The following is a 9,958-nucleotide window of genomic DNA, read 5'->3' on the forward strand; positions in this document are numbered from 1 at the left end:
CCACTACAGTGGGGCTCGAATTTGATTTCTGGTCAGAAAGATTCCCTGAAGAAAGAAATGGCAACCCACTCTAGTATTCTTGCCTGGGAAATCCCATGGACTGAGCAGTCTGGCAGGCTACAGTCCATTGGGCAGCAAAGAGTGGGATAGGATTGAGCAGCAAATTTACCTCCAAACCCAGCTCAGGTCTGTCAGACTGTTTCCAGTTCTCTTTTCAGGCCTTGCTGTATCTCTACTAAAGATACTTTGTATCTGGAAAGTCCTCTCACCTCTTTATTCCCAGAAAACATTTGATAATTTTTCAATGCTACATTCAGCCCAATCAATAAAGAGCTGGTAACTTTTGTGAACTGGGGGGTGGGGGTGGGGTGGGGGTGGTTTTCATACAAACAGTACCTCAGTATTTATTGCAAATAACTAAGGATTGACTGACGCTAAAGCTGAAACTCCAATACTTTGGCCACTTCATGCAAAGAGTTGACTCACTGGAAAAGACTCTGATGCTGGGAGGGATTGGGGGCAGGAGGAGAAGGGGACGACAGAGAATGAGATGGCTGGATGGCATCACCGACTCAATGGACATGAGTTTGAGTGAACTCCGGGAGTTGGTGATGGACAGGGAGGCCTGGCGTGCTGTGATTCATGGGGTCGCAAAGAGTCGGACACGACTGAGCGACTGAACTGAACTGAACTGAAGGATGGAATGAAACACTTTCCCAAAGGGTCCTCCTGCTATTTGTTGACTGCCTAAATCAACAGGTAATTAAGTTAAGGAAAATGGAATATGGAGTATCTGAGTAGGTAGGAGTAACTCCCCAAGGAAGGAAGAATTAAAACAGTTCCTAGATGCAGAATGGAAATGTGAAGATAATAGAGTTTTCCAAATAAATTTGGGTTAAATATTTTCCTAATGTTCTATTAAACACACACCACATGATATTACAAATGCTGTTTACATCCTTAAAATTTCCCCTAAACTTTGTGCAAACACTCCTGCCCTGTGCATCCCTGTATCCCCCAGTGCCTTCCATAATGCCCTGGCTCAGTATTTGTCGATGCTTATTAAAAATTGTTGAATGATTAAAGGAAGTAATGGATTGATGAACACAAGAAGAGTTAAATTCTCTACAGTTAAGGACAGTATTTCTCTACAGACAGTGAAGATGGGGAAGTTAAAAGCGGGGTATTCATGTTAAATTCAGCCGTGAGGCCTGAGAGGAGCTTGGGCTCACACTAAAGCGAGGGGAATTTAAACTATAGCGGGGCGGGAAAGGAGGCTCGGAGGCCTAGGGTGAAAGAATGCTGCACGGTTCGGGGAACCAGAAGAGCGGCGACTAAGTTCACTGGGCGCGGCGGGAAAGGGGGCAAGGAAGGGTGCAGAGGGGTTTCGAGGAGGCCCGAAGACCTGGCAGGGTAGGAGGCCGCGGATCCTTCTCCTCCCAGGTGATGGAGAGGTGGCTGGCAGGAAGCAGGGCTGGGGCAGGAGCGGCCAGAGAGCTGGAGGCCGCGTCATAAGGCCCGGGGCAGAAGAAGGAGCGGGAGAATCGAGCCGGCAGAGGGTCGTTGCCCTGGCTCCGCGGTCACACTCACCCAGCGGACTCAGCTTCGCCGCGGCTGGGCGCCGGCTCCGCGCTGCTTCCTCCCTCGGCCTGCGGGCGAGCGGGCGGCCTGAGGCGCCCCTAGCAACCACGCACTGCCACGCGACCCGCGCTCTCAGCCGCCGGCGCGGCTGCCATCAGACACGCACTGCGCGCGCCCCCAGCGGACGCACCGAGGGCCTGAAGGGGCGATCCCAGCGGGAGGGAGGCAGGCGCGCGGAATCTCGGGGATTGTGGAGCTTGGAAAGAAGGCCGTCACAGGGCTCGCGCACGCGCAGTCGCTTCAACGCGGGTGGGACTCGCCGAGCGGAATTCTGGGAGATGTAGTCTCGAGGTTAAAGCCCTGAAAGGTGACGTTCCGGCACGCCAGGACCCTCTATACTTTGATTCTACCTAACCCCTATGGATTCTTTCTTTGGCCGTGCCTTAATTCGCTCCTCTAAAACCAAAGAACTCAGAATTCATTAAATAATTTTCTTGTAGTACTTTCCAGTTAAAAGCCTTTGAATTTGACCCCAGGAAAGAAGAGATCGCCAGATCCGCTGAGCTTCGCTCTACCTACCTTCCTCTAACCCCATCCCAAGCAGCAGGCTCCAATTACAACCACCTGCTTTTTGAGCTTCAAGTGTGAACATTATGAAACACTGACTCAATTATCTCCCCAGGCAAGACAGATAGTGCCCCCTCATTCTCAGATGTCCCTGGTTCTAACGAATTCGGAAATCTCAAAAGAACTGGAGGGCGAAAAGAGCTTTTCTAAATAGTCATCTACATAAATAATGGGAACAATAAGGGATGAAACTAATTTAAGGAAAGCAATGTGGGCCACAGCAAAGACGCTTAATAAATAATTGATTCAGGCAAGTCATTGATCAGCTATAAATTATATCTCATGATGTGATGCAATTTGAACTACACAGTAACATTTGGAAGTAGTATATTTTTGTCTAAAAATCAGTTGAATCTGAATCTAATCAAGCTTTTGGCTCCAACTTCCAGTTTATAGGAAATAAAGAGAAACACTGTCATAAGAAAGCCATCTGACAAATCCAGAATTTGGCCAATGTTAAGAGGAATGACCTCATTTCTTCATCAAATTCAGAGCATAAAAAAAGAGTGAGGTTTCTTATGTTGTAAGATACTTAAGAGACATAATCACATCAATGAGTGGACCTTGTTTAGATACTGATTCAAATAAGCCAACTGCAATTGTCTTGAGACAAAAGAGAAATCTGAATATAGACAGGGGACATTAAGAACATAGATAACGTTAAGAAATCATTATTAAGTTTTTTTAGTTAGTTTACTGAATGGTGACAACTCCCCCTCCCCCCAATATATCCTTAATTCCAGGAACCTGTAAATATTACCTTATTTGGCAAAATATGTGGTTAATGATTTTGAGATGATCTTGAAAAGATTAAGGAATTTTCCTGCATTATCTGGGTGGGCCCTAAAGCCAATAAGAAGAATCCCTAGTGAAGCAGAAAGAGATGGGACAGACACAGAGAAGACACAGAAAAAAGGGAGAGGCAACTTGTGACCAAGAAGGTGGAGATCAGAGCAAAGTAGAATGCATGGGGGCACCAGAAGGTGGAAGAGACAAGAATGGATTCTTCCTTAGAATCTTCTGAGGAAATGGGGTTCTTCAGACAGGCTGATTTCAGAATTCTGGCTTCTAGAACCATGAGAGAATTTGTTGTTTTAAGTCACCAAATTTGTGGTAATGTGTTGGCAGCCACAGGATGGATATTGTGACATTATTTAAGAAGATATCCTTATTTTTTACCAGATACTTTAAGGTATTAAACGACATGATGCCAAGGAGTTGCGTGTGTGTGTGTTAAACGACATGATGCCAAAGAGTTGCGTGTGTGTGTGTGTGTGTACTTTAAAATACTACAGCAAACACCGTAGTAGCAATGAGCACAACAAACACCCAGGTCTTAGTTTCTAATATCACTCCATTACCAGGAGCCAGGGCTTCCCTGATGGTAAAGAATCCGCCTGCAATGTGGGAGACCTGAGTTCAATCCCTGGGTTGGGGAGATTCCCTAGAGAAAATAATGGCAACCTATTGTAGTATTTTTGCCTGGAGAATCCCATGGACAGTCCATAGGGTCTCAATGAGTTGGACATGACTGAGCAACTAAGCACACCAGGAACCAGGGCTCCTCTGAGAAATGGCTGATTCTAGGACTAAGGCAGGAAATACACAAAATGAGCTGGAAGCACCTGGTAGTGCCAGAAAGAGTTACCAGAACAAACCAAAACAACAGACAGGTGGGAAGACGTAACAGGAGCTAACTGAAAGAACTCCCAGTGACCAAAGTTGGAACAATTTGAGCAATAAAATTAAAGTAACAGTGCTTTTATAACCCAAGGTATAAAACAAATATCCACGAGTCACTGGTATAAATAAATGGCTGAGGACTCCCCTGATGGCTCAGTGGTAAAGAATCTGCCTACCAATGCAGGAGACATGGGTTTGATCCTTGGTCCAGGAAGACCCCACAAGCCGCAGAGCAACTAAGGCCTTGTGCCACAACTGCTGAGCCCATGTGCTCTAGAGCCCACACCCTGCACCAAGAGAAGCCAGCGCGAAGAGAAACCGACTCACTGCAGCTAGAGAAAGCCTGCATGTGCAATGAAGAACCAGTGAAGCCAAAAATAAACAAAATTTTAAAATAAATATATGGTTGAACGTGTTCACAAATGTGATAAAGAGCCAATCTCCTATGCAGAAAAATTAAAAGAAAAAATGTAGATATTCAGCCCTAAATAGATGGGGAAACAGTGGAAACAGTGTCAGATTTTATTTTTCGGAGGCCTCCAAAATCACTGCAGATGCTGACTGCAGCCATGAAATTAAAAGACGCTTACTCCTTGGAAGGAAAGTTATGACCAACCTAGACAGCATATTAAAAAGCAGAGACATTACTTTGCCAACAAAGGTCTGTCTAGTCAAGGCTATGGTTTTTCCAGTGGTCATGTATGGATGTGAGAGTTGGACTGTGAAGAAAGCTGATCGCCGAAGAATTGATGCTTTTGAACTGTGGTGCTGGAGAAGACTCTTGAGAGTCCCTTGGACTGCAAGGAGATCCAACCAGTCCATTCTAAAGGAGATCAATCCTGGGTGTTCATTGGAAGGACTGATGCTAAAGCTGAAACTGGAATACTTTGGCTACCTCATGTGACGAGTTGACTCACTGGAAAAGACTCTAATGCTGGGAGGGATTGGGGGCGGGAGGAGACGGGCACGACACAGAATGAGATGGCTGGATGGCATCACTGACTCTGTGGACATGAGTTTGAGTGAACTCCGTTAGTTGGTGATGGACAGGGAGGCCTGGCATGCACAGGGAGGCCTGCCATGCTGTGATTCATGGGTCGCAAAGAGTCGGACACGACTGAGCAATTGAACTGAACTGAACTGAAAGGTAGGGAAGCATAACCCACATTCCTTAAATTTGGGCTGTGCAGAGTGACTTCTTTCCAAAGAATACAGTATGGAAAGGGGGGTCAGTCAGTCAGTCAGTCAGTTCAGTCGCTCAGTCGTGTCCAACTCTCCGCGACCTCATGAATCACAACACGCCAGGCCTCCCTGTCCATCACCAACTCCCGGAGTTCACTCAAACTCATGTCCATCGAGTCGCTGATGCCATCCAGCCATCTCATTCTCTGTCGTCCCCTTCTCCTCCCGCCCCCAACCTTTCCCAGCATCAGAGTCTTTTCCAGTGAGTCAACTCGTCGCATGAGGTGGCCAAAGTATTGGAGTTTCAGCTTTAGCATCAGTCCTTCCAATGAACACCCAGGATTGATCTCCTTTAGAATGGACTGGTTGGATCTCCTTGCAGTACAAGGGACCCTCAAGAGTCTTCTCCAACACCACCGTTCCAACCTTGATAGTATATTAAAAAGGAGAGACATTACTTTGCCAACAAAGGTCTGTCTAGTCAAGGCTATGGTTTTTCCCGTGGTCATGTACGGATGTGAGAGTTGGACTGTGAAGAAAGCTGATCACCGAAGAACTGATGCTTTTGAACTGTGGTGTTGGAAAGGGGGGTAGCCTACGGCAAAAGTAGTAACAGTAGAAAAATCTGACAAACATCACTTCAGCCAGGTGATCAAAGTCAACATCATGTAGACAGTATATGCCTTTGATGATGAAAATGGCATTTTGCTTTTGTGATTTTCCTCCCCAAAACTCATAACTCCAGTCTAGTCATGAGAAAAATCAGGCAATTTCCAATAGAGGAGCATCCTGCAAAATGCCTGACCAGTACTTCTCAAAATTGTCAAGGTTATCAAAAACTAGATATTTCTAAAGAAACTCTTAGAGCCAGAGGAGCCCAAGGAAACAACTAAATGATGTGTAATGAGATCCTGGAAGAGAAAAAGGACACTGGGTAACAATTAAGGAACTCTGAATAAAATGCAGGTTTTAGTTGATAATACAGTTCACCCTTAAACAATGTTTGAACCACATGAATTCAGTTATTTGCGAATTTTTTTCAGTAAATACATTCTACAGTACTACATAATACACAGCTGGCTGAACCCTCAGGTATTGAGGGCTGACTATAAAGTTATACTCAGATTTTCAACTGTGTGTGGGTAACTGCCCCCACAAGCCCTAAATTTTTCAAGGGTAGGCTGTGTATCAATGTCGATTACACTAATTGTAACAAATATATCAAAATAATGTAAGATGCTAATAATAGGGGAAATTGTGTATAGATAGAGGCAAAGTATAATATATGAACTCTTTGTACTATCTGCTCAATTTTTCTGTAAATCTAAAATTGTTCTAAAATATAGAGTCTTTATATATAATCCTAAAAAAAAACCCCAAAAAGCTAGCAATAGAAATTTGCCTAGTCCACCTTAACCAAATCATAGATGTAACTTCTCCAATAATGGGAATAAGTAACATCATCAGCCTCCAGACACAATGTACTAAGAGGACACATCATCACTTACATAGTGTTTCTACCGAAAATGTATAACCAGCATCAAAGCACACACAGAAAAAATCAGATACACCCAAACATCAGATTTACACAAATCACAAAGAAATACCAGACACACTCCAAATATCAATCACAACCATAAAATTAAGGAAGGAATGAGGAATGGTTCTAGATTTGAGGCAAAAGAGATCTCATAACCAAACACAAAGCATGATCTTGGATTGGAACCTAGACCAGGAGAAAAACTGGTATAAAGAACATTATTGGAACAACGGATATGATGGCTGTAGGTTAAATAGTGTTATATCAATGTTGAATTTCTTATACTATGATTATATAAGTAAATATCCTTGATCTTAAGAAATACAAGTCTTGGTGGGCTGTGCTGCATGGCATGCAGGGAAGTTCCCCAACCAGGGATCAAACCTGTGCTCCCGGTACTGGAACTGTAGAGTCTTAACCATTGGACTGCCAGGGAAGTCCCTGAAATGCAAGTTTTCTAACAGTAAAGGAGCACGCTATTTACAGCTTAGCCTCATATAGTTCAGAAAAATATGATAAAACCAATTGTGGCAAAATGTTAACAATTCATGAATCTGGGTGAAGGGTGTATGGGAATTCTTCACACTGTTCTTATTATTTCCAAAAAGTAATTTAAAACTATAGCAATAACAATAAAGAAGGCTGAGCATCAAAGAATTCATGTTTTTGAATTGTGGTGCTGGAGAAGACTCTTGAGAGTCCCTTGGACAGCAAGGAGATCAAACCATTCAATCCTAAAGGAAATCAACCCTGAATATTCACTGGAAGGACTGGTGTTGAAGGTGAAATTCCAATACTCTGGCTACCTGATGTGAAGAGCTGACTCACTGGAAAAGGTCCTGATGCTGGGAAAGATGGAGGGCAGGAGAGGAAGGGGGTGACAAAGGATGAGATGGTTAGATGGTATCACCAACTCAATGGACATGAATTTGAGCAAACTCTGGGAGATAGTGAAGGACAGGGAAGCCTGCTGTGCTACAGTTCATGGGGTCACAAAGAATCAGACACAACTCAGCGACCCAACAACAACAGATAGCAATAACAAAATTTAAAATGCAACAGGTAGAACCAGTGTGACAAAATGTTGATGGCGGCTGAATTTGTGAGATCAGTATATGGGTGTTTCACCTGCCATTCTACTTTTTTATGTTTGAAAACTTTAAGCTCCTTCTCCCCTCCCCAAAAGTTAAAATACATACATCCTTGTATGCATGTATGCTCAGTTGCTTCAGTCATGCCAGACACTTTGCGACCCTATGGATGTAGCCCACAAGGCTCCTTTGTCCATGGGAATCTCCAGGCAAGAATACTGGAATGGGTTGCCATTTCCTTCATGTACGCGTGTAAAAGAAGCACAAATCCTCAAGCCTTCCAGACATTCTCTAAATCCCAGGCACCACTCAGACTTCACTCCAAATCCCCTCAGCACTGTGATAACTGCTGGGTGTAAAACTGTTTACATATTTCTAATCCTCTAGATTGTAAACTCACAGGGATGGGAACATATTTTCTTATTATGCTTCCTCTAAACCAATTGTTCTTTGATGCAATACATAGCCTAGAAAGTTTTGATGTAAATGTGACTTCTCTACATTAAATTGTTTATGTACCAGACAAGCAAGATATTTCAAGCTAGTATTTAACAAATTGTTTTGGCTTCCCTGGTGGCTCAGAGGTTAAAGCGTCTGCCTCCGATGCAGTAGACCCGGGTTCAATCCCTGGGTTGGGAAGATCCCCTGGAGAAGGAGATGGTAACCCACTCCAGTATTCTTGCCTGGAGAATCCCATGGACGGAGAAGCCTGGTAGGCTACAGTCCACAGGGTCGCAAAGAGTCAGACACGACTGAGCCACTTCACTTTCACTTTCACTCGGAAAAGACAATTCTTTTACAAGGTAATTTCCCCCTAGTTTATCTTTTAGGAAAAAAATATCCAGATTTAAAGACAAAATACTGTATACATATTTGTCTTAATGTAGACAGGTCTTAGGGAAGTACTGTGGTTTTGATAAAACCAAAAACTCAAAAGTTCTGATTTGTTAGAGATAAAAGTACTCAAAGTAATCAAAGCACTCATGGATGGCATTATATGTTGTCCAGGATTTGTTTTAAAATACTCAAGTTAAAAAAGGATAAGGTAGCTACTGAAGTGGCGATGGCATTCACTGAACTAATCTTTTTGTGTGTACCTTTGAAAATTTCCAGCTAATAGACATAATATGTTCAAAATTAAACTCGAGTTTCCCTACCCATTACCACTCTACTAATGGCCTTCCCTGTTTAACAGAATTCCATCCTTCCAACTTTTCTGGCCAAAAAGTCATCCTTGACTGCTTTCTTTTGTTACATTCTCACATCCAATCAGTCCAGAAAACTTATTTTCTCCATGTTCAGAATATATTCAAAATCTGGCTACTTTCTACCATTCCATTGGCACCACCCCAGTCCAGGACACCATTATCTCACATGAGGAGTATTCAAAGCCTCCTAAGTACTCCCCCAACTTCCCATCCTCCCCATTCCCCTGTCCATTCACAACACCAGAATGAAGGGCAATCTTCTAGAACATAAGGTAGATCTTAGAACTCCTCTGATCAAACTCTCCTGTAGATCCTGCTCTGTGTAAAGTACAAGGTCTGCAAGGCCTACATCTGGTCCCCATTACCTTCCTGTCCTCATTTCCTACGATTCTCCCCCTTCTTCACTTCTTTCATTCAAAATGGCCTCCTCACAGCTCCTCCAGCACTCCAGGCATACTTCCATCTCAGGGTCTTTGAAGACCATTCTCCCTGCAGAGTCGTTTCCCTGAGAGAGCCGTACTGCTTCGTTCAAATGTTTTTGTTCAAACGTCACCTTCTAAGTAAGGCCTACCCCGGCTATCCAGCTCAGCTCTCCTCATCCCCTTCTTCCTGCTTTACATTTCTCTGGAGCTTTTATCACATTCCTACATACTAAACAATTCACTCATTTTAATAAGCTCTCTATCTCCCTGACCAGAATTGGAAAGTCTCTGACAAACAAGCACTGCTTTACCTCCAATGCCTAGAATAGTATCTGGCAAATAGAAAGGACTCAATAAATATATGTTGTAGAAAACAGACGGGTGGTTGTAAGTGGGGAGGGGCATGGGAGAGGGCTGTATTGGGAGTTAGAGTTTAACAGATGCAAACTGTATATATAGAATGGATAAATAAAAAGGTCTCACTATATAGCACAGGCAACTATATTCAATATCCTGTGATAAATCATAATGGAAAAGACTATGAAAAAGAACTGTTGTTCAGTTGTCTCCAATTCTTTGCGACCCCATGGACTGCAGCATGCCAAACTTCCTGGCCCTTCACTA

General features: G+C 43.5%; 1 protein-coding gene across 2 annotated transcripts in view; it reads right to left on the bottom strand.

Moving 5' to 3' along the window:
* The window catches only part of TTLL4 (tubulin tyrosine ligase like 4), a 39,459-nt gene extending 37,598 nt beyond the window's left edge, over window positions 1-1,861 (bottom strand). For both annotated transcript variants that reach the window (XM_055397599.2, XM_055397598.2), the window contains exon 1: window positions 1,591-1,861. The gene's annotated coding sequence lies outside the window, so the exon portion shown is untranslated. The remainder of the gene's footprint in view (window positions 1-1,590) is intronic.
* Between the last annotated feature and the right edge of the window lie 8,097 nt (window positions 1,862-9,958).

The sequence above is a fragment of the Moschus berezovskii genome, chromosome 2 (assembly GCF_049115385.1).
Source record: "Moschus berezovskii isolate FMDL1 chromosome 2, NW_MosBer_1.0, whole genome shotgun sequence".
Lineage (NCBI taxonomy): Eukaryota > Metazoa > Chordata > Mammalia > Artiodactyla > Moschidae > Moschus > Moschus berezovskii.